The sequence below is a fragment of the Rhinoraja longicauda genome, chromosome 7 (assembly GCF_053455715.1).
Source record: "Rhinoraja longicauda isolate Sanriku21f chromosome 7, sRhiLon1.1, whole genome shotgun sequence".
NCBI lineage: Eukaryota > Metazoa > Chordata > Chondrichthyes > Rajiformes > Arhynchobatidae > Rhinoraja > Rhinoraja longicauda.
In genome coordinates, this window is record NC_135959.1 from 75,596,055 (window position 1) to 75,621,326 (window position 25,272).

Genomic DNA, 25,272 nt, shown 5'->3' on the forward strand with positions numbered 1-25,272 from the left:
GTTATTTTCCTACACTGGGAATATTGTGCTCAGTTTTGTCCGCCTGGCTAGATGAAAGGTGGCTTTGAGCTGGAAAGGGTGCAGGGAAGATCTACGAGGAAGTTGCCAGGACTCGAGGGCCTGAGTGGTGGGGCGAGGTTGATTGGGCTAGCACTCCTTGTATTCCTTGGCATTCAGGAGGCTGAAGGGTGATCTTATAGAGGTGTATACAATCTATCTCAAGAGGGATAGGTAAGGATGAATGCATAGTCTGTTTCCCAGAGCAGAGGAATCAAGAACTAGAGGATGTAGGCTTAAGGTGAGGCAGGAAACATTTAATTGGAAACTGAGGGGCAACTTTTTTGAGGGAGTGGTTGAGGAAGAGGGATGGAGGGAGGGATGGAGGGAGGGATGGAGGGAGGGATGGAGGGAGGGTGGAGGAAGTGGTTGAGGAAGAGTGATGGAGGGAGGGAAGGAGGGAGTGGTTGAGGGAGTGGTTGAGGGAGAGGGATGGAGGGAGGGATGGAGGGAGGGATGGAGGGAGGGGTGGAGGGAGTGGTTGAGGGAGTGGTTGAGGGAGAGGGATGGAGGGAGGGATGGAGGGAGGGATGGAGGGAGGGGTGGAGGGAGGGATGGAGGGAGGGATGGAGGGAGGGATGGAGGGAGTGGTTGAGGGAGTGGTTGAGGGAGAGGGATGGAGGGAGGGATGGAGGGAGGGAGGGATGGAGGGAGGGATGGGTGGAGGGAGTGGTTGAGGAAGACGGATGGAGAGAGGGATGGAGAGAGGGATGGAGGTAGGGATGGAGGGAGTGGTTGAGGAAGAGGGATCAAGGGAGTGGTTGAGGGAGAGAGTGATTGAAGGGGAGGGAGGGATGGATGGAGTAGTTGAGAAAGAGTGATGGAGGGAGAGGTTGGGGAAGAGGGATGGAAGGGGAGGGGTGGAGGGAGTAATTTTAGCCCTTCCTCCATTCAGGGTTGACAATACCAAGCGTATCAGTGTTCCTGTCCACGGCATCAGTGCAGGGACGTGTGCAGGTGACGTCTTGCTCCCGTCAACTGCGTGGAATGTACGACTGGGAAGTGGGGCGATCTGTTGGCAGTCTTCCCTGGGGAGGTGGTGCGTACAGGGCAGGGCAGGCTGGGCTGTAATTATGCTCAGTAATGGACGTCATTACTGCGGAGAGTGGAAACGTTACACCTTGCTGTCACACAGAAAGGGAAGGGCGCTGGTCGACTGAATGATTTCTCGTACACGCACGGCGTGTGGGCCAGACGCAGCAGCCGGACGATGTTGCTGCAGTATTGCATCAGACTAATCCATCAGAGAGAGAGAGAGAGAGAGAGAGAGTGGGAGAGAGAAGCGAGAGAGAGTGAATGAGTGAGTGAGACAGAGAGAGAGAGAGAGTGAATGAGTGAGAGGGAGAGCGAGAGAGTGAAAGAGTAAGAGCGAAAGAGAGAGAAAGAGAGAGAGACCTATGTTGAAAGACTGGAGCGACTAGGCTTGTATACACTGGAATTTAGAAGGATGAGAGCGGATCTTATCGAAACGTATAAGATTATTAAGGGGTTGGACACGTTAGAGGCAGGAAACATGTTCCCAATGTTGGGGGAGTCCAGAACAAGGGGCCACAGTTTAAGAATAAGGGGTAGGCCATTTGGAACGGAGATGAGGAAAAACATTTTCAGTCAGAGAGTTGTGAATCTGTGGAATTCTCTGCCTCAGAAGGCAGTGGAGGACAATTCTCTGAATGCATTCACGAGAGAGCTAGATAGAGCTCTTAAGGATAGTGGAGTCAGGGGGGTATGGGGAGAAGGCAGGAACGGGGTACTGATTGAGAATGATCAGCCATGGCTCGAAGGGCCAAATGGCCTACTCCTGCACCTATTGTCTATTGTCTATTATTCTGAAGAAAAACTAATAATGGTAACCAAGCCAATGAACCCAGAGAGTACTGTCGTAACTCAAAGGGTCAGGCAGCATCTCAGAGAGAACGTGGACATGCTATGTTTCAGGTCGGGACTGTTCGCCAGAATGATTGTGGGAGGGTGGGGAGGGGCAGTGGAACGAAGTCTGGAAGAGAGGGGGGCAGGACAACGCTTGGCAGGTAATGGGACAAACAGGAGTGAAGGAGGGGGAGTAGATAGGCAAATGGTTGGGGAAGGACCAGAGATGAAAAGGCAAAAAGTGTGAGACAGAAAGGTTGAACAGTTGCAAATGGTGAAGCTTCAGGAAGAAATGTAAATGGAAGGGGAGAGGGAGGGGAGAAATAGGTAGGCAGGAACTGCAGATGCTGGTTTAAGGCTAAGATAGACACAAAAGTGCAGTAACTCAGTGGGTCAGACAGCATCTCTGGAGAAAAGGAACATGTGATGTTTTGGGTGAAAGAAGTCTGAAGAAGGGTCTCGACCCGAAACGCCACCTCATAGAGTCATAGAGTCAAAGAGTGATACGGTGTGGAACCAGGTCCTTCAGCCCAACCTTCCCACACCGGCCAACAATACAATACAATACAATATATCTTTATTGTCATTGTACCATGGGGTACAACGAGATTGGGAATGCGCCTCCCATACGATGCAATAATTTAAGTAATTTAGACAACAGCAACCCAACAAAACAATTGTAACAGTTTTAGACAGGGTAAAGTGCAAGTAGATCTGTGCCGGTTCACTGTGCGATGTGACCATCCGGCTCAGCAGGACCAGTTTATAGCAGCTATGGCCCTGGGGATGAAGCTGTTCCTGAGTCTGGAGGTGCGGGCGTAGAAGGCCTTGTATCGTCTGCCCGATGGAAGGAGTTCGAACAGACTGTTGCAGGGGTGTGAAGAGTCTTTGTGGATGCTGGTGGCTTTTCTGAGGCATCGTGTGTTGTAGATTCCCTCCAAGGCTGGTAGCTGTGTTCCGATGACCCTCTGAGCTCTATGGACTCCCCGCTGTAGAGCTTTCCTCTCTGCCTCCGTGCAGCTGAGGTACCACACAGGGATGCCATGCGTTAGGATGGCATATCCTAGCTAGTCCCACCTGCCCGCGTTTGGTCCATATCCCTCCAAACCAGTCCTATCCATGTACCTGTCTAACAGTTTCTTAAACGTTGGGATAGTCCCAGCCTCAACCACCTCCTCTGGCAGCCTGTTCCATACACCCACCACCCTCTGTGTGAAAAAGTTACCCCTCAGATTCCGATTAAATGTTTTCCCCTTCTTAAGGCAGTGGAACTAATTGTAGACTTTCAAAGAGCTCCCCCGCCCCTCCCCCCACTCACCACCAACAACACCACAGTCACATCTGTGGAGTCATTTAAGTTCCTTGGAACCATCATCTCCAGGGACCTTAAATGGAGGGGGGCCACCATCGACTCCACAGTCAAAAAGGCCCAACAGAGGATGTACTTCCTGCGGCAACTGAAGAAACACAATCTGCCACAGGCAATGATGGTCCAATTCTATACTGCTATCATTGAGTCCGTCCTCACCTTCTCCATCATGGTCTGGTTTGGCTCAGCCACCAAGCACCACATCCGGAGGCTGCAACGGATCGTTCGCACAGCTGAGAAGGTTGTTGGCTGCAACCTTCCCCCCATTGATGAACTGTACACTGCAAGGGCCAGGAAGCGAGCGGGCAAGATCATCTCTGACCCCTCTCACCCTGACCACAAACTCTTTGAACCACTTCCCTCTGGAAGGCGACTCCGGACTGTCAAAGCAGCCACAGCCGGACATAAAAACAGCTTTTTTCCCATGAGTGGTAGTTCTACTCAATAACCAAAGTCTGTAGTGTCTTTGTTGCTCTGGTTTATTTTCACCCACATGTTTAGACCGTAATGATGTATCCTTATTGTTTTGATGTGGTTATGCTTTATTCTTAATTGTTGACTGTATGTTTGTGTTGTCATTTGTGAGCAGAGCACCAAGGCACATTCCTTGTATGTGCACATACTTGGCCAGTAAACTTATTCATTCATTCATTCATTCATTCATTTATTCATTCATTTCCAGAGAGTTCTTCACTCATAGGCTAGTGTTCAAGGCCCCATCGGAAGCCAAACATCCTTTGCACCACCTCGCCCAGGATTCACAGCAACTGGGACCTCAACGCCTGTCGTCTCGTCACCCTTTCTCCCGTCACGCAGCGACCCTCTGTGGCTCCGTTTTCAACATACTAGGAGCATGGAGAACCAGCTGGGAACAGACATCGCCACCTCCTCAATTCACTGTCGCACCGAACACCACAGCCCCGCCCCGCTCGGACACGCCCCGCAAAGAGTGGGTCACCCTGAACCGGCTCCGCACAGGGGTCGGCCGGTTCAATGCCAACATGCATCGTTGGGGGTTGCGTGTGTGGAGCAGACCAGCAAACAGCGCAGCACGGCATTCTCGACTGCACTGTCCTCCGTTCCCATGGTGGAGGGGTAGACCTCACGGCCCTCGGCAACAGCACATTGCACTGGCTACAGCGCCTGGAAGCCGGCACATGACTTCCGCTGCCTCAAACGCAAGAAGAAAAAGACATACAAACCTGTACGTCTTTGGAGTGTGGAAGGAAACTGAATATCTCGGAGAAAACACACGTAGGTTACGGGGAGAATGTACAAACTCCGTACAGACAGCACCCGTAGTCGGGATGGAATCCAGGTCTCTGGCGGTGTAAACGCTGTAAGGCAGCAATTCTACCGCTGCACCACTGTGATGCCCAATTTCTTCTGAGATGCTCAGGATGAATGATGATTTAAAGTCATGATCAAATAGCAGCAATGGACACACCCAATACTGAGCTGGGAAACTACAAACAAAATATTGTTGAAAGAACTTTGACCAGCAGGTACGGTGGAGTTACCAGTAATGCACAGAAAACCTTCCGTTATTAATTATTGGTGGGTTGAAGAATACGCAACACCCTAATTTTAATAACATCAAACGTGTGATTAAAGGAAAAGCTAAAACAACTCATTTGCCTTCTTGACTTGCGGTTCATCCGTCAAATTTATTTAAGCTGTTGATTACAGGATGCTTAAATACAGCAGCAGAGGATGCCTTGTGACAGAGGAACAAAGTAAAAATCAGAATTCCGATTGGCATTCCTTCAATCAAAGCATCTGACAGTTCTTAACGTGAAGAGAGAAAGCTTTTAATCTGCTACACACTGAAGCACAGCATTACAATCCATCATCTCTGCTAAATGAGTCTATGTTGTTTTGGGACTGCAAAGTGCAACAATCGTGCATTTTGTCATGGACTTATTTGCAAAATAATTTCATGCCGACCATTTGTCCACTTTGTTTCCTTGCACCTTATTATGTTTTGAAACTTAAATGCGGTCACACAAGATGAGACCGCTTCCAGACAAGGATGGTGACAAGCCCTTCATATCAATCATTAGAATCAAAATCAGAATCAGAATCAGAATCACCTTTATTTGTCAGAATTACCTTTATTTGTCCTTCATTTGTTATTTTTTGGAGAGATTTCGTCACCCACAGTCCAACAATAAGAGCAATAAAATACGCAAATTACACAACCCCAACCAACACAAAACACACAAAAAAACAAACATCCATCACAGTGAGTCTCCTCCAGTCCCCTCCTCACTGTGATGGAAGGCCAGAATGTCTTTTCTCTTCCCCTGCCGTCTTCTCCCGCGGCCAGGCTGTTGAAGTTGCCACGTTCCAGGCTGCGCCGGACGGTGAAAGGTCCACAGCGGGCCGACCCAAGCCCCGCGATTCAGGACGGGCGAAGACGCTGCTGCTGCACATCGGGGCGGTCGTGGCTCCCGACATTGAAGCCCCCGCCGGGCAGAGACAATCCCGCGGCCTATTTCAGGCCACGCCGGACGGCAAAATGTCCGTGGTGGGCCGACCAAAGCCCCACGATTCAGGGCGGGCGAAGACGCTGCCGCTGCCGAAACTCCCGATGTCGGCATCCACGCGGCCCGCCCCGAAGGCGAGTCGCAGCCGCTCCCGCAGCCTCCGAAGACAGCCAGCTCCGCAGATGGTGAGTCCGGTCCGCGGGCTCTGTGAACCAGAGCCCAGGTGGTCCCAGCTGGAGGCCACCAGCTCCAGGTGTTTGGCCGATGGTAGGCCACAGCGGGAACGGAGACACCACCCAGAAACAAAGGTCGGGTCTCCGTTAGGAAGGGACAAATTTACAATTTTACAATTTTACAGTCCCCCCCCCCATCCCCCCACCTCCCCACACACATAGCACACAACCACAAAAAACATGACATCACATCTGCAATTAAGACAAAATAACAACAAAAACACAAAGACAAACGGACCGCAGGTAAGCCGAAGCTGCTGGGGCAGCGCCGCCATTTTGGGTGTTTACCATTAGTCACCTTACACAATCCCCGCCAGCGGAAGGTAGATAATGTCCTTTCAAAGTGCAAGGAATCTGGTGATTCATTCATTGCCCATGACTTATGTGGACAATTGACAGGTACAAGAGGATTCATCTGAATTATAAAGAAAGATTGCCAAGGGGTTGTACAAATAGGTAACAGGTGCACAGACGACTGATGAAGCAGACTAGATTGGAATCACAAGTATCTGCTGGTTATAGATAAATAGTGCTCTGTAAATGGATCGTCTACGTGTGTTTAGGGTATACAGTGATCCTCGAGAGATGTGTAGGAAGCAACTGCAGATGCTGGTTTAAACAGAAGATAGACTCCAAAAGCTGGAGTTACTCAGCGGGTCAGGCAGCATCTCTGGAGAAAAGGAATAGGTGGCATTTCGGGTCGAGGCCCTTCTTCAGACTGACAGTCAGGGGAGGGGGAAACTAGAGATATAGACGGTGATGTAGAGGGAAAGAGAACAAATGACAAGATATGCAAAAAAGTAACGATGATAAAGGAAGCGTGCCATTGTTCACTGTGGCCTAGGTGAAAACAAGTTACAAACAATGAGACTCAACAAGACGGGGACGGGGAAGGGGGAAGTGGGAGGGGAGGACGGAGGGGGGAGGGGGAGGGTGGGTGGAGGGAGGGGAAGTGGGAGGGGAGGGGAGGAGGGAGGGAAGGGGAGGGGAGGGGAAGGGGGGTGGAGGGGGGCTGGAAGGGGGTTGGAGGGACGGGGGAGAGGACGAGGGTGGGTGGGGGTGGGTTAGAGGGGAGGGGGAGGAGAGGGTGCTGCACGGAATGCAGGAGAGGTTTGGGCCCAACGGGTCCACTTAGTCTAGTATTCCTTAACATCTTCTTTCCACCCTGTGATGTGTTTCAAAGATGCACCCACCATGAACACCTTCTCCTCCAGTAACTGACTGTGAAGTATTTGCTTGACGTGCTGCTCCACAGTAAACAGGTGGGCAGTCTTCGATGTTAGACATTCGTACAATGCTCAGATTTGGAAAAACACCCTTGTAATTTATTTAACATCACGTGAGGTACATTCATCAATCATCGAAACAGCTTGAAGTCCGAGAGCATCACTCTTCCCAAAATGATTGTGCAGCTCGTGCAGAAGTCCACTATTCCTTTAAACCGATCAGCTTCTGCAATATCAACGTTGAAAGGAATAGTGTGTGTCGTGAATATTGGAAATGCTTTGAATGAGGTCAGGGCAAATTGCTGTTGAACATCAACACAAAAACTACAGGTTTGGAGGAGAGAAATGCTAGGTTTCCAACAAATGGTGATAACTCTAGTTGTTTAGTGTGGTAGAGCTTACCTGCAGTAATAGGCATTGGTTGAATTACTTGTCTTGAGACACCGTGAATACGAGCTTTAGTTTCATTTACAGATAGAGCACGGAAACAGGCCCTTTGGCCACACTGAGTCCGCGCCGACCAGCGATCCCCGCACACAAACACTGCCCTACGCACACTAGGGTTAATTCACATTTATACCAAGCCAATTAACCTATAAACATAGAAACATAGAAAATAGGTGCAGGAGTAGGCCATTCGGCCTTTCGAGCCTGCACCGCTATTCAATATGATCATGGCTGATCATCCAACTCAGTATCCTGTACCTGCCTTCTCTCCATACCCCCTGATCCCTTTAGCCACAAGGGCCACATCTAACTCCCTCTTAAATATAGCTAATGAACTGGCCTCAACTACCTTCTGTGGCAGAGAATTCCACAGATTCACCACTCTGTGTGAAAAAAAACTTTCTCATCTCAGTCCTAAAAGAATTCCCCCTTATCCTTAAACTTTGACAATAGACAATAGACAATAGACAATAGACAATACTCTCAATCAGTACCCCGTTCCTGCCTTCTCCCCATACCCCCTCACTCCGCTATCCTTAAGAGCTCTATCCAGCTCTCTCTTGAAAGCATCCAACGAACTGGCCTCCACTGCCTTCTGAGGCAGAGAATTCCACACCTTCACCACCCTCTGACTGAAAAATTTCTTCCTCATCTCGTTCTAAATGGCCTACCACTTATTCTCAAACTGTGGCCCCTTGTTCTGGACTCCCCCAACATTGGGAACATGTTATCTGCCTCTAATGTGTCCAATCCCATAATTATCTTATATGTTTCAATAAGATCCCCCCTCATCCTTCTAAATTCCAGTGTATACAAGCCCAATCGCTCCAGCCTTTCAACATACGACAGTCCCGCCATTCCGGGAATTAACCTAGTGAACCTACGCTGCACGCCCTCCATAGCAAGAATATCCTTCCTCAAATTTGGAGACCAAAACTGCACACAGTACTCCAGGTGCGGTCTCACCAGGGCCCGGTACAACTGTAGAAGGACCTCTTTGCTCCTATACTCAACTCCTCTTGTTACGAAGGCCAACATTCCATTGGCTTTCTTCACTGCCTGCTGTACCTGCATGCTTCCTTTCATTGACTGATGCACTAGGACACCCAGATCTCGTTGAACTCCCCCTCCTCCTAACTTGACACCATTCAGATAATAATCTGCCTTTCTATTCTTACTTCCAAAGTGAATAACCTCACACTTATCTGCATTAAACTGCATCTGCCATGTATCCGCCCACTCACACAACCTGTCCAAGTCACCCTGCAGCCTTATTGCATCTTCCTCACAATTCACACTACCCCCCAACTTAGTATCATCTGCAAATTTGCTAATGGTACTTTTAATCCCTTCGTCTAAGTCATTAATGTATATCGTAAATAGCTGGGGTCCCAGCACCGAACCTTGCGGTACCCCACTGGTCACTGCCTGCCATTCCGAAAGGGACCCATTTATCCCCACTCTTTGCTTTCTGTCTGTCAACCAATTTTCTATCCATGTCAGTACCCTACCCCCAATACCATGTGCCCTAATTTTGCCCACTAATCTCCTATGTGGGACCTTGTCGAAGGCTTTCTGAAAGTCGAGGTACACCACATCCACTGACTCTCCCTTGTCAATTTTCCTAGTTACATCCTCAAAAAATTCCAGTAGATTTGTCAAGCATGATTTCCCCTTCGTAAATCCATGCTGACTCGGAATGATCCCGTTACTGCTATCCAAATGCTCAGCAATTTCGTCTTTTATAATTGACTCCAGCATCTTCCCCACCACTGGTCTATAATTACCCGTTTTCTCTCTCCCTCCTTTCTTAAAAAGTGGGATAACATTTGCTATCCTCCAATCCACAGGAACTGATCCTGAATCTATAGAACATTGAAAAATGATCTCCAATGCTTCCACTATTTCTAGAGCCACCTCCTTAAGTACTCTGGGATGCAGACCATCGGGCCCTGGGGATTTATCAGCCTTCAGTCCCATCAGTCTACCCAAAACCATTTCCTGCCTAATGTGGATTTCCTTCAGTTCCTCCATCACCCTAGGTTCTCCGGCCCCTAGAACATTTGACCCCTTGTTCTGGACTTCCCCAACATCAGGAACAATCTTCCTGCATCTAACCCGTACACCTTTGGAGTTAGAGATACAGTTTAGAGATACAGCATGAAAACAGGCCCTTTGGCCCACCGAGTCCACGCCGACCAACGATTCCCCTGTACACTAGTTCTATTCTACACACTAGGGACATTTTTTTTAACAGAAGCCAATTAACCTACATTTTAATTTAATTTAAATTTAATTTAATTTAAAATTGTTGAAAACATTAGCGCTGCAGCGGTGCTGGTTTCCGACGGGCACGGTGATGGACGCCCCAAACATCTCTGTCCTCCACACACCTGGCCAGCTCCTCTTGTGTCTCTACACATGCGTCTTCCATCAACGTCTTCAGCATGGTCTTGTTTGGTCGTCCAGGGTTCCGTCTCCCATGGGTGGGTTCCCACAGCACAACCTTGTTTGCTGGTGTTTCTGGATGGCGGTGGCAACGACCAGCGAGCCTCATCCTTCTCCACCTGATCTTCTCGGTCAGAGGTGGAATCTCCCCGTGGAGCTGGGCGTTGGTGGAGTGCTCCCGCCAACCGACATTTTGAACGTTTCTGAGCATTCGGGTGTAGACACCATCGAGATACTTGGACAGTGCTCGAGTGAGACTCCATGCATCACACCCCTACAATAACATTGTCTCTACAGTTGCATGGAAGAATCTCAGTTTGAGACATCCGAGACGTCCAGATTTTCCCCATGTTATTGAGGGCTTTCCATGCGAGCGCTTGATGTCATTCTCCGAGCTCTACATCCTCGCTCCCAGGTACTTGAAGTCCTCCACTTTCTTGAGAGAAAAGATGAAAAACTGTTCCTGAGTTGCCAATTATTTCAGACAATGGGTGGAAGTCCTCCCTGACAAAAGACTCTGAGGCTTTGCTGTGCAATGAGTTCAAATGTTCAACGATTCTGAATCCCTGACATGAACCCATTTCTTATCTTGTACTTTGTGGGCAAGTTGGGCCTAAGGGCCTGTTTCCATACAGTATCACTCTATGACTCGAAGGCATTATGTATAGTGCAGAGTTAACAATAAACCTATTATCGCATGCTCATACTTAAGTGAGGCTGACAAACAAATAAAGATCTCTGATTAGCTTCCTTGAAAATTGATTGCTTATTTTAAAACGATACGATACGACACAATCCAAAATTGTTCTGTCAACAGACATAAAACACAAGATACATGGAACATGAAATTCGAGTACCGAGTGGAAAATCCAGGATTGGGGAGGTCGAGGATGGGGGGGAGGGGAGGGATTATTCAGAGTATATGAAATTATTTGTGTAAAAGGAAAAAATATATCCATTTCCTTCCTACTTATTTCACAAAATGATCCCAGACAGCATCGTTGATTGTGTTTCTGTAAAGTCAAAAGTGGCACAGAATATTATTATCAAAGCTCATTGACTTTCAGTATTATCGTTGCCATAAATTGTAAAATTTGAATGTGTCACCAGAATATGCTCTCCATTAATGCGTCTCAAACCATTAAAACAGCTGATAAAAGATCGTTATGTGATTTATAATAAATTATAATAAAATGAAAATGACCAAATCTCCAGAGACCTCCATTTTATTACATTCTCAATAAGCACATGAATAAAAGAATTCCGAAGAGTAATTATAGTATTAAAAAAACTCATCAGTGGTGCTATGAACCTTGAGGAGAAATTCTTAGCATTATGTTACTATTATTGGGGTCCTGAGATGGTGTTTGAAGTGTACACTTGTTTCAATGCCGCCTCGTCAACAGTTCGTCTAATCCTTTTCCTTCTTTGTTGTTTTTTAGGATGTGTTAAATGTATGTTTTAGTGTTCTTTAGCTTGTTTTATGTGGGGGGTGGGGGTTGGGGGAACCTTGGAGGAACCAATTTCTAATCTCTTACCTCGACGGAGACGCGACTTTTTCCGTACCGTATCTCCGTCTGCACTGCGGCTTAACATCGAGGAGCTGGCTGCCTCTTGCTGGGGATCAACTTCAGGGAGCTCCAACCGGGGGAGCCTGCAGACTTAACATCATGGAACTCACGGTCCCTGGTTAGGGACCGACTTTGGGAGCTCCAAGCCGCGGAAGCTTCGACCGCCCCAACCGCGGGAGCTTCGACCGTGGATGGTTCGACTCCCCCGACCGTGGAAGAATAAAGAGGGAAGAAGTTTGGACTATATTGCCTTCCATCACAGTGAGGAATGTGGGGAATCTGCAGTGGTGGACGTTTATGTTAACTTTTATGTAGTTGTGGTTCTTGTTGCTTTGTTTTGGATGTCTGTATGGTAATCGAGTATCACTCTACCTTTTCCAGAATAAGGGGTCATAGTTTAAGGATAAGGGGAAGTCTTTTAGGACCGAGATGAGAAAGTTTTTTTTCACACAGAGAGTGGTGAATCTGTGGAATTCTCTGCCACAGAAGGTAGTTGAGGCCAGTTCATTGGCTATATTTAAGAGGGAGTTAGATTGTGGCCCTTGTGGCTAAAGGGATCAGGGGGTATGGAGAGAAGGCAGGTACAGGTTATTGAGTTGGATGATCAGCCATGATCATATTGAATGGCGGTGCAGGCTCGAAGGGCCGAATGGCCTCCTCCTGCACCTATTTTCTATGTTTCTATTTTCTAACAGATGGATGTGACCATAAACTGACCTTGAAACCTTGACACCAAGCCAAAATCTAGCAGATATTCTTGTGCCGTTGTGATGGGGTGAGGCATGATCATTGATACCATTTTCGCATGAGATGTTAACTTAAAACCCCTTCTGCCTTCTCCGATGGATGTTGGCAATCCTACAATACTATTTCAAAATGGGGCCAAGTTCACTTGATGTTGTGGTCATTAACACATTGCTTTCTCTGTGGAATCAGTGCCGATCATGTCCTGACTGCCATGCTTCCCATAATCAAGCAATTACTTCACTTCAACGGTGTTCCATTTGGTGTCATTAATGAATGTCTACTTTCTTTCCTTAAAATTATTCTGCAATATCATACAATTTTTACCAGTCAAATATTTTCACTAAGCTTTGCCCTTACAGTGAAAAATGGGCTCAAAGTGTTGATAATCTTCACAAAAACGTCTCTGCTTATAATTATACCCTTGAGTTTTGGCAAATGAAGTAAAACCTTCAGGCCAAATATCAGTCCAGTGGATGCTAGAACTGTAATGCATCCGCCACTGGCTTCATCCATTGTAGTTGTTACAGTGGATTCCACTGGCAATTTTAAAAACATTTGTTTTATTGAAACTTGTCTCAATTTGACATCAGCTGCACACCATTGCTTGAAATGGACCCATCTATGTTACGCGTAAGAAGGAACTGCAGATGCTGGTTTAAACCGAAGATAGACACAAAATGCTGGAGTAACTCAGCGGGACAGGCAGCATCTCTGGAGGGAAGGAATGGGTGACGTTTCGGCTCGAGTCTGTAGAAGGGTTTCGACCTGAAACATCTCCCATTCCTTCTCTCCAGAGATGCTGCCTGTCACTCCAGCTTTTAGTGTTACAACTTCTTCGTTAAAATTCAGCATTTGCTTTTCAATTTGTCAAAGACCACACCTTTAGCCAGGCTGACTTCCATTTCAAATTAACCAGCGAGACCAGGAAACCTGACGAAAATGCGTACAATGCTGGAGGAACTCAGCGGGACAGGCAGTACTCAGTGTCACCCATTCCTTCTCTCCAGATATGCTACCTGTCTCACTGAGTTATCCCAACTTGTTGAGTCTATCTTCAGTGTAAACCAGCATCTGCACTTCCTTCCGACATGAGAAGATTCACAAAGTGTATTAAGGATGGATTTAAACAGGACAGAGGTGGAATGGCTGAAAGAAACTACGTGACATTAAAAATCAAAATGGAAATTAAACGAAAGTCAAAATAATGTATTAGAATGAATGAGAAATTAAGAGGATTACTGGCGAAGGCAGAATAATAGTGTTCACCATCCATAATTTGAAGTTAAGTCAAGTCAAGTCAAGTTTATTTGTCACATACATATACAAGATGTGCAGTGAAATGAAAGTGGCAACACCTGCGGATTGTGCTAAACTACAAAACACAATAGAAAAAAAATAATTTTTAACACAAAAAATAAATTAATACAGTAATTTAAATTAGTCCCTGGTGATATGAGAGTTAACAGTCCTGGTTTAAGCATAGACACAAATTAAGTCCTGAAAATGATGGAGTAACTCAGCGGGTCAGGCAGCATCTCGGGAGAGAAGGAATGGGTGACTTTTTGGGGTCGAGACCATTCTTCAGTCTCAATCCGAAATGTCACCCATTCCTTCTCTCCTGAGATGCCACCTGACCCGCTGAGTTACTCCAGCATTTTGTGTTTATCAACTAATCTCAAGTGGTAGAGCCGGTCTGAAATGGATGGTCATGTCTGCTTCAATAAAGTACAATACCCTGTGGTTCGACAAGAATAAAGTACCAGAATAAAGTGAGCGGCACGGTGGCGCAGCGGTAGAGTTGCTGGCTTACAGCGAATGCAGTGCTGGAGACCCGGGTTTCATCCCGACTACGGGTGCCGTCTGTACGGAGTTTGTACGTTCTCCTTGTGACCACATGGGTTTTCTCCGAGATCTTCGGTTTCCTCCCACACTCCAAAGATGTGCAGGTATGTAGGTTAATTGGCTTGGTATAAATGTAAAAATTGTCCCCACTGTGTGTAGGATAGTGTTAATGTGCGGGGATCGCTGGTCGACGCTGAGTCGATGGGCCGAAGGGCCTGTTTCCGTGCTGTATCTCTAAACTCAAAACTAAACATTGAGTCTACAAATAATACTATCATCTATAGTGCACATAACACTATCGAGGCCACCGTATGTTATGTGATGAACTAACACACCATTTAAACTTTCACCTAACTTACACTGATTAATTGGGTATGCTATACATTAAATACTGCTGATGAAGATTGCTCATTCTAGAAAATGGTGCAGCATGTATAAAAGGAGGTGAAAGAAGAGAAGTTATCCATTACTGTTACCTTCTTAATTAGAAACATAGAAACATAGAAAACAGGTGCAGGAAGAGGTCATTTGGCGTTTCGAGCCAGCACCGCCATTCATTGTGATCATGGCTGATCATCCACAACCAGTAACCCGTGCCTGCCTTCTCCCCATATCCCTTGATTCCACTAGCCCCTAGAGCTCTATCTAACTCTCTTTTAAATTCATCCAGTGATTTGGCCTCGACTGCCCTCTTTGGCAGAGAATTCCACAAATTCATAACTCTGGGTGAAAAGGTTTTTTCTCACCTCAGTTTTAAATGGCCTCCACTTTATTTCCGATTCATGGTATCCACAGGAGACCTTACAACAAATTAAGCATAGACACAAAATGCTGGAGTAACTCAGCGGGTCAGACAGCATCTCTGGAGAAAAGGAATAGGTGACGTTTCGGGTCCAGACCCTTCTTCAGACTGAGACCCAGGGGAAAAGGAAATGAGAGATATAGTCGATGATGTAGAGAGATATAGAACAAATGAATGAATGATAAGCAAAAAAGTAACGATGATAAAGGAAACAGCCATTGTTAGCTGTGGGCTAGGTGAAAACGAGTTACAGACAATGAGACTCAACAAGACGACTTTGAACCTGTTATGACTTGGGTGGGGAAAGAATGGAGAGAGAGTGCAGGGGTTACTTGAAGTTATAGAAATCATGAATCACACCACATGGGCTGTAAGCTGCCCAAGTGAAATATGAGATGCTGTTTCTCCAATTTCCATTTGGCCTCACTCTGACGGAAAGGTCAGTGTGGGAATGGGAAGGGGAATTAAAGTGTTTGGCAACCAGGAGATCGGGTAGGTCCAGGCGGACTGAGCGAAGCTGTTCAGCGAAACGATCACCTTGTCGACGTTTGGTCTCGCTCATGTATAAGAGTCCACACCTTGAACAATGGATACAGTAGATGAGGTTGGAGGAGGTGCAGGTGAATCTCTGCCTGAGGTGCTTGACGCTCTGACAGGGTCCCTGGACAGAGTTGAGGGAGGAGGTATAGGGACAGGTGTGATGGGACTCTACATCTATCTGGATGCTGGCTGCTTCTTTCTTTCTCACATAAGCCATTAGAAGGGGCATTTCTATACCACTCATGACACCACTTCAAAAATACATCACTGACTGCAAAGTGCTTTGAAATATCCTGTGATAATGAGAATTGTGTAAATGCAAGGCAGTGATTCATTTTAAGAAGAATATCGGCAGATGACTCCAGAGCCTAGAATCAATCATGGTTTTTAAACATACAAACTCACTTTAACACAGCCTCTGACGTTCAGTGTCCTATTCTATATTTATTTACGTGATATTATACACTGATCAGCCAAAACATTGTGACCACTGTCAAGGGGTGGGATATATTAGGCAGCAAGTGAACAGTCAGCTCTTGAAGTTGATGTGTTGGATGCAGGAGAAATGGGCAGGAGTAAAGACCTGAGCGACTTTGACAAGGGCCAAATTGTTATGGCCAGACGACTGGGTCAGAGCATCTCTGGAACGGCAAGGCTTGTGGGGAGCTGCTACAGGATCTGCTGCCAATGTTTTGGTGCCAGATACCACAGGACACCTTCGGGGGTCTTGTAGAGTCCATGCCTCGGTGGGACGGCGCAGTTTTGGCGGCACACGGAGGACCAACAGCATATTAGGCAGGTGGTCTTAATGTTTTGGCTCATCAGTGTATATAACAAAACAACTCTCAATAATCCCAAGCTTATGATCATAAAATGTTATGTGTATGAACACAAAATGTCACCAAATATGTAATAGAAAATGTAATCATAATATCCCAACCCATTTAGTATCTCATTTACGCACATTTTTACTTATCTCAATGCAATGCCTTCTGGCTGGGCACAATGATTCTCTTTACATCTATTCTGTTCACACAGGATCTGAAACAAATCAAAAACAAGAGTAACTAATCACCTCATGCATACCAATGACTTAAATATCAATTTCTGTGCTCAAAGCCCCCTTTTATAATCTCAGATCAGATGACAAATGTGTTCTGCGTTGCCCGGAACAATAACCACAAAGGAGTAAGTAATTAAAATATAATTTATGAATTACCTTTCAACTTGACTCATTGACGTAACCCACACAAAATGGCTGCAGCCTCTCACACCGTGTGCTGGTGGAGTCCCGCACAAATCCCACGCCACCATTCACCCATTGCACTGTGTTTCCAGTCTGCCGTGCACGCGCCTAAAACCGTGACCTGCCTGGCCGTCAGGGATGCGCGTTCGATGCCGGCGCACATGCGTGTAAGATGCCACACACATGCGTGTAAGATGCCGGCACACACACATGTAAGATGCTACACACATGCGTGTAAGATGCCGGCACACACACATGTAAGGTGCCACACACATGCATGCAAGTTGCCACACACATGTGAAAGATGCCACACATGCATGTAAGATGTCACACACATGCATGTAATATGCCACACACATGCATGTAAGATGCCACACACATGCACATAAGATGCCACACAAATGCATGTAAGTTGCCACACACATGTGTGTAAGATGCCATCACGCATGCATGTAAGATGCCACACACATGTGTGTAATATGCCACACACATGCATGTAAGATGCCACACACATGCATGCAAGATGCCAGCACTCATGCATGTAAGATGCCACACACATGCGTGTAAGATGCCAGCACTCCTCACTGTGTGTGAATCTCCTGACTGTAACTCCTACCTGTTACTTCTCCTCGTTGTCCCTGATAATGCCGTGGTCATCACACAGTGGGTTAGGTGCTGCAGCTAGACTCCAAAACGTCACCACTCCATGTTCTCCAGAGATGCTGCCTCATGTCACGCAGTTACTCCAGCACTTTCTGTTCTTTTATACAAACAAGCATCTGCAGTTCCTTGCTTCTACAATAGTGTCTTTCCTTTGAATGGCGGTCTTCAATGTAGAGCAATGCCCTGCGGCATTTGTGAAAATCAAACATGAATGAATGCAAACGTCGCCCATTCCTTCTCTCCTGAGATGCTGCCTGACCTGCTGAGTTACTCCAGCATTTTGTGAACAAATACCTTCGATTTGTACCAGCATCTGCAGTTATTTTCTTACACTCAGAGGTTAGCTAAATATGTTTAGTTGTAAACTTAAAGGCTCTATTCAAAAAATGTAAAGGAGGTCATTACAAGTAATCCTTGCATTCCCCCCCCCTTCCCCATCCCTCCCCCACCCAAGTCACACCAGCTTCAAAGTCGTCTTGTTGAGTCTTATTGTCTGTAACTCGTTTTCACCTAGCCCACAGCTAACAATGGCCTGTTTCCTTATCTTTGTTACTTTTTTTCATATCTTTCATTCATTTGTTCTATATCTCTCTACATCACCGTCTATATCTCTCATTTCCCTTTCCACTGACTCTGCCCTCAGTCTGAGGAAGGGTCTCTATCCGAAATGTCACCCATTCCTTTTCTCCAGAGATGTTGTCTGATCCGCAGAGTTGCTCAGGCTTTTTGTGTCTACCTTCGGTGACAACGAAGCATTGTGACATTGAAGGCCTGTGTTCCGAGGCCCTCGACTGTGGCACTAAAAGATAACAGTGGAAAACGTCTGCAAGAACACGATCTGAGGTTTGATTCCTTGAGGATGTATTGAACAAGTTGAGTTAAGGAGAAGCTGGAGGTGAAGTGAATTTGGATTGCCTGAATACATTCAGTAAGGTGCAATGTAAAAGCAAAAGGAAAGAGGTCATGGTACTGAGGTTAGCATATTAACATTGGAAAAAAATTGGATTGCAAACTGAAAGCAGAGAAACAGGAAATGAATCACTTTCTGCTGGTAAGCAATGTGATTCTACAAGGATCACTTTATATTCTTGATGGAGAGGTTGGGCATACTGCAAATTAGTTGATGGTGAATTAGCTGACAAATTAGCTGACAAATCAGGGTGGCACGGTGGCGCAGTGGTAGAGTTGCTTCCATGCAGTGCCAGAGAACCGTGTTCAATCCCGACTACGGGTGCTGTCTGTACGGAGTTTGTACGTTCTCCCCGTGACCTGCGTGGGTTTTCTCCGAGATCTTTGTTTTCATACCCTGCACTCCAAAGACGTACAAGTTTGTGGGTTAATTGGCTTGGTATAAATGTAAATTGTTCCTAGTGTGTGCAATATAATGTTAATTATCGCTGGGATCGCTGGTCGGCGCGGACTCGGTGGGCCGAAGGGCCTGTTTCCGAGCTGTATCTCTAAACTAAACTAAGACAACAAGGAGCCACCAAAGGAATATATGAGTGGGCAAAAATTGGGAAGATGAAACATATCATGGAGAAACTATCCATTTTGGTAAGAAGAATTTATGAAAACATAATATTGGTTACATAAAGAGGTACCCCAGAATTCTGTGGTGCAGAAGAACCTGGATATCTTCATGCGCACAATTTCAAAGGTTTCCATGCATGTACAGTTATACTTTGGAAGACATGCACTTATTGCTAAAGGAATATAATAGTCAAGAGTCAAGAGTGTTTTATTGTCAGATGTCCCAGATAGAACAATGACATTTTTACTTGCAGCAGCACAACAGAATATGTAAACATAGTGCACTGTAATCAATATAATAAACGAGAGGAAAAAAAAAGTTCAGTGTGTGTATTTATACACCCATACTCACAAATACACATATAGATGGATCATATACAGATGCTCAGTCTGAAGAAGGGTCTCGACCCGAAACGTCACCCATTCCTTCTCTCCTGAGATGCTGCCTGACCTGTTGAGTTACTCCAGCATTTTGTGAACAAATACCTTCGATTTGTACCAGCATCTGCAATTATTTTCTTACATATACAGATGCTCCTAGACTTACGACGGGGTTACCTTCCGATAAACCCATTGTAAATCGAAAATATCATAAGTCGAAAATGCATTTAATACACCTAACCTACCAAACATCATAGCCACTTAACCTACGGTTTCTACTGAATGTTTAGTTTAGTTTAGTTTAGTTTAGTTTAGAGATACAGCTGGGAAACAGGCCCTTTCGACCCACCGGGTCCGTGCCGACCAGCAATCCCCGCACATTAACACTATCCTACACCCACTAGGGACAATGTTTACATGTGCAAAGGCAATTAACCCACATACAAGTCAAGTCAAGTTTATTTGTCACATACACATACACGATGTGCAGTGAAATGAAAGTAGCAATGCCTACGGATTGTGCACAAAAAAGAATTACAATTACAGCATATAAATAAAAGTTAATTCAGAGAAGACAAAAATGTAGTCCCTGGAGTTATAAAAGTTGATGTGCATGTCCTTGGATGTTTAGCCCTTCTGAAGTCCACAATCAGCTCCTTCGTTTTAGTGACATTCAAGAGGAGGCTATTGTCCTGACACCAGAGTGCCAGATCAGCCACCTCCTCCCGGTAGGCCTTCTCATCATTGTTGGAGATCCGGCCCACCACCATAGTGTCATCAGCAAACTTGATGATGGAGTTTGAGCTGAACCTGGCCCCACAGTCATGTGTGTACAGGGAGTACAGTAGGGGGCTAAGGACGCAACCCTGGGGGGATCCTATGTTCCGGGTGAGGGAGCTAGATGTGTGTTCCCCCATCCTGACCACTTGGGGCCTGGCGGTGAGAAAGTCCAGGACCCAGGCACACAGAGGGGTGCTGAGCCCCAGTTCCAGCAGCTTCTCAACCAGTCTGCTGGGGACTATTGTGTTGAATGCTGAACTAATGTCAATGAACAGCATCCTCACATAGCCCCCCTGGCTGTCCAGATGAGAATGAGCGGTGTGCAGAACCTGGGAGACCGCATCATCCGTGGATCTGTTCGGACGGTATGCGAACTGTAGTGGGTCCATGTTGCGAGGAAGGAGGGCACAGATGTGCTTCTTGATTAGATTGCCTGCACGTCTTTGGAGTGTGGGAGGAAACCGAAGATCTCGGAGAAAACCCACACAGGTCACGGGGAGAACGTACAAACTCCGTACAGACCACACCCGCAGTCGGGAAGGAACCCGGGTCTCCGGCGCTGCATTCGCTGTAAGGCAGCAACTCTACCGTGCCAAATGTGTATCGCTTTTGCACCATCGGAAAGTCGAAATATTGTAAGTCGAAGCATCGTAAATCGAGGAGCATCTGTATATATACACACATGCACACATACGTACACACAAAAACAAATAATAATAATAGTGCAATAATAACAATAATAGTCTATTGTAGTTCAGAGCTTTGTTGGAGGTTGCAGTGTTTAATAGCCTGATGGCTGTAGGGAAGAAGTTGTTCCTGAACCTGGACGTTACAGTTTTCAGGTTCCTGTACCTTCTCCCCGATGGCGGGGGTGAGATGAGTGTGTGGCCAGGGTGGTGTGGGTCTCTGATGATGCTGGCTGCCTTTTTGAGGCAGCGATTCTATAATATAAAAGGAGGAAATCTAAGTGGAACTATAAGGATCATTAGGAGATCACGCCAGGTATACTGTGCACAGTTTGGAAAAATATAAACTTGGATTGGAAGAGGTTTGAAAAAAGGTTCACTGGATTGAATCTTGCAATAAAAAAGGATGAGAGGGGATCTCATCGAAACGTACAAGATTATTAAGGGGTTGGACACATTAGAGGCAGGAAACATGTTCACAATTTTGGGGGAGTCCAGAACAAGGGGCCACAGTTTAAGAATAAGGGGTAAGCCATTTAGAACTGAGATGAGGAAAAACTTTTTCAGTCAGAAAGTTGTGAATCTGTGGAATTCTCTGCCTCAGAAGGCAGTGGAGGCCAATTCTCTGAATGCATTCAAGAGAGAGCTAGATAGAGCTCTTAAGGATAGCAGAGTCAGGGGGTATGGGGAGAAGGCAGGAACGGGGTACTGATTGAGAATGATCAGCCATGATCACATTGAATGGTGGTGCTGGCTCAAAGGGCCGAATGGCCTCCTCCTGCACCTATTGTCTATTGTCTATTGTCTAAAATTCTCAGGGAAAAAGTAGAGAGGCAACTTCGCCTCATGTGGGAATCTAGAACAGTGGGGACAGTTTTGGGATAAAGGGCCACTCATTCAAGATAGACCAGATGAGGAATCTTTGAGTCTGAAGAAGGGCCTCGGCTCGAGACATTGCCAATCCATGTTCTCCAGAGATGCTGCCTGACCTGTTGAGTTACTTCAGTTAGTGTAAGAAAATAACTGCAGATGCTGGTACAAATCGAAGGTATTTATTTCACAAAACGCTGGAGTAACTCAGCAGGTCAGGCAGCATCTCAGGAGAGAAGGGATGGGTGACGTTTCGGGTCGAGACCCTTATTCACACTGATGTCAGAAAGTCTTTCCAGGTGAGACAGAGGTTCACCTGCAACTCCTCCAACCTCATCTATTGCATCCGCTGCTCTAGATGTCAACTTATTTACATCGGCGAAACCAAGCGCAGGTTTGGCGATCGCTTCGCTCAACACCTCCGCTCGGTCCCGTTGGCCAATCTGATCTCCCGGTGGCCGAGCACTTCAACTCCCCCTCCCATTCCCAGTCTGACCTTTCTGTCATGGGCCTCCTCCAGTGCCATAGTGAGGCCCACCGGAAATTGGAGGAAAAGCACATCATATTTCGCCTGGGCAGCTTGCAGCCCAGTGGTATGAACATCGACTTCTCCAACTTTAGATAGTTCCTCTGTCCCTCTCTTCCACTCCCCCATCCCAGTTCTCCCTCTATCTTCCTGTCTCCACCTATATCCTTCCTTTGTCCCGCCCCCCTGACATCAGTCTGAAGAAGAGTCTCGACCCGAAACGTCACCCATTCCTTCTCTCCTGAGATGCTGCCCGACCTGCTGAGTTACTCCAGCATTTTGTGAATAAATACCTGTTGAGTTACGTCAGCACTCTGTGTCCTTTTGTGGAATTTCTTCACTTAGAAGGTCATGAATCTGTGGAGTTGTCTACCCCATGGAGCTGTAGATACTGAATCGTTGAATATATTAAAATCCAAAGTAGATAAATGTTTGGTGTTTTGGAGTGGCAAGTCTTCTGGGGAAGAGCCAAGAAATTGGAGCTTAGGCCAATTTTAGATCAGCCACAATCCCTTTTAATGCTAAAGTAGACTCAAATCATCACATGGCTAACTTCATGTCCTATTTGTTACTTCGTTATTCACTTCCATTTTCGATGAGACTCAGTATTTAGTAACCTCAGGCTATTTTAAAATTGTGAGGTTATAGGAATTTTCTTTTTATGCATTAGAGTCATAGAGTCATACAGGTGGAAACAGGCCCTTCGGCCCAACTTGTCCAATCTACACTGGTCCCACCTGCCTGCGTTTGGCCCTTATCCCTCCAAACCTTGTACCTGAATAACTGTTTCTTAAACGTTGGGATAGTCCCAGCCTCAAATACCTGCTCTGGCAGCTTGTTCCATACACCCACCACCCTTTGTATGAAAATGTTACCCCTCACATTCCTATTAAATCTTTTCCCCTTCTCCTTGAACCTATGGGTGGTCCTCAATTCCCCTACTCTGGGCAAGAGAGGCTGTGCTTCTACCCGATCTACCTTGCACTTACAATTAACCGATTCCGTACCTTCATTCACCTTCAAACCCAATCATTCAATTTCCATGCTCTGCCAAAACAACTTTACTATCTCGACCACGCCCGACCCGGGGTAGATCGCTCGGCATGGGGGAGCAGAGATCCCCCGAAATGGGAGCTTGATCGCCCCAACGCGGAGGGCCCGACTGCCGTCAACGGGAGCCAAGATTGTCCCGTCAACTCGAGGCCCCCGACCGCTGGAGGACAAAGAAGGGAAGAAGATGAACTTTTTTTCGCCTTCCATCACAGTGAGGAATGTGGAGGAGTCACTGTGGGGGATGTCCATGTTAAAATGTATTTTGTGTGTCCTGTTGCTTTTTATTGGTGTGACTGTACGGCAAATGAAATAGACAATAGACAATAGACAATAGGTGCAGGAGGAGGTCATTCGGCCCTTCGAGCCAGCACCGCCATTCATTGTGATCATGGCTGATCATTCTCAATCAGTACCCCGTTCCTGCCTTCTCCCCATACCCCCTGACTCCGCTATCCTTAAAAGCTCTATCTAGCTCTCACTTGAATGCATTCAGAGAATTGGCCTCCACTGCCTTCTAAGGCAGAGAATTCCACAGATTCACAACTCTCTGACTGAAAAAGTTTTTCCTCATCTCCGTTCTAAATGGCCTACCCCTTATTCTTAAACTGTGGCCCCTGGTTCTGGACTCCCCCAACATTGGGAACATGTTTCCTGCCTCTAACGTGTCCAACCCCTTAATAATCTTGTATGTTTCGATAAGATCCCCTCTCATCCTTCTAAATTCCAGTGTATACAAGCCTAGTCGCTCCAGTCTTTCAACAAATTCCTCGTATGTTGCAAAAACATTCTTGGCTAATCTAGTATGATTGTGATGATTATGATGATGATGATCATATCATATCATATCATATATATACAGCCGGAAACAGGCCTTTTCGGCCCACCAAGTCCGTGCCGCCCAACGATCCCCGTACATTAACACTATCCTACACCCACTAGGGACAATTTTTTTTTTTTACATTTACCCAGCCAATTAACCTACATACCTGTACGTCTTTGGAGTGTGGGAGGAAACCGAAGATCTCGGAGAAAACCCATGCAGGTCACGGGGAGAACGTACAAACTCCTTACAGTGCAGCACCCGTAGTCAGGATCGAACCTGAGTCTCCGGCGCTGCATTCGCTGTAAAGCAGCAACTCTACCGCTGCGCTACCGTGTCGCCCAAAAAGAGAAGCTGCCAATGATGATTATGACTTTAAATATATTTACCAACACAATGATTTTTCCCATGGTCTGACATCTCTGCCACATGTTGGACTCTAGTGACGCAGTTCAAGAAGCCGAATGGCCTTGACAGCCACATTGAGGATACCCCATCCTTAAACACCCCTGAAGGTTTGACAGCCAAACTTGCCGCCAACTCCTCTAGCTTTAAAAGCTGCAAATGAACATGAACAGGGTGGAAGCATCTGTGACACTGAGAGCCACTAAAGAACATGCAATAATGAAATATATAATTGAAAACATTTTTAAAACTCACAGCATTAAAAAATATTCATAGGAACATAGAAAACAGGTGCAGGAGGAGGCCATTTGGCCCTTCGAGCCAGCACCGCCATTCATTGTGATCATGGCTGATCATCCACAATCTGTAACCCGTGCCTGCCTTCTCCCCATATCCCTTGATTCCACTAGCCCCTAGAGCTCTATCCAACTCTCTTTTAAATTCATCCAGTGAATTGGCCTCCACTGCCCTCTGTGGCAGAGAATTCCAGAGAAAGTTTTCTTCTCACCTCAGTTTTAAATGGCCTCCCCTTTATTCGTAGACTGTGTCCCCTGGTTCTGGGCTCCCCCAACTTTGGGAACATTTTTCCTGCATCTAGCTTGTCCAGTCCTTTTATAATTTTATACAATAGCACAAAAGTAATTGAACATCTTGACGTAAAGGTAAATCATTTGT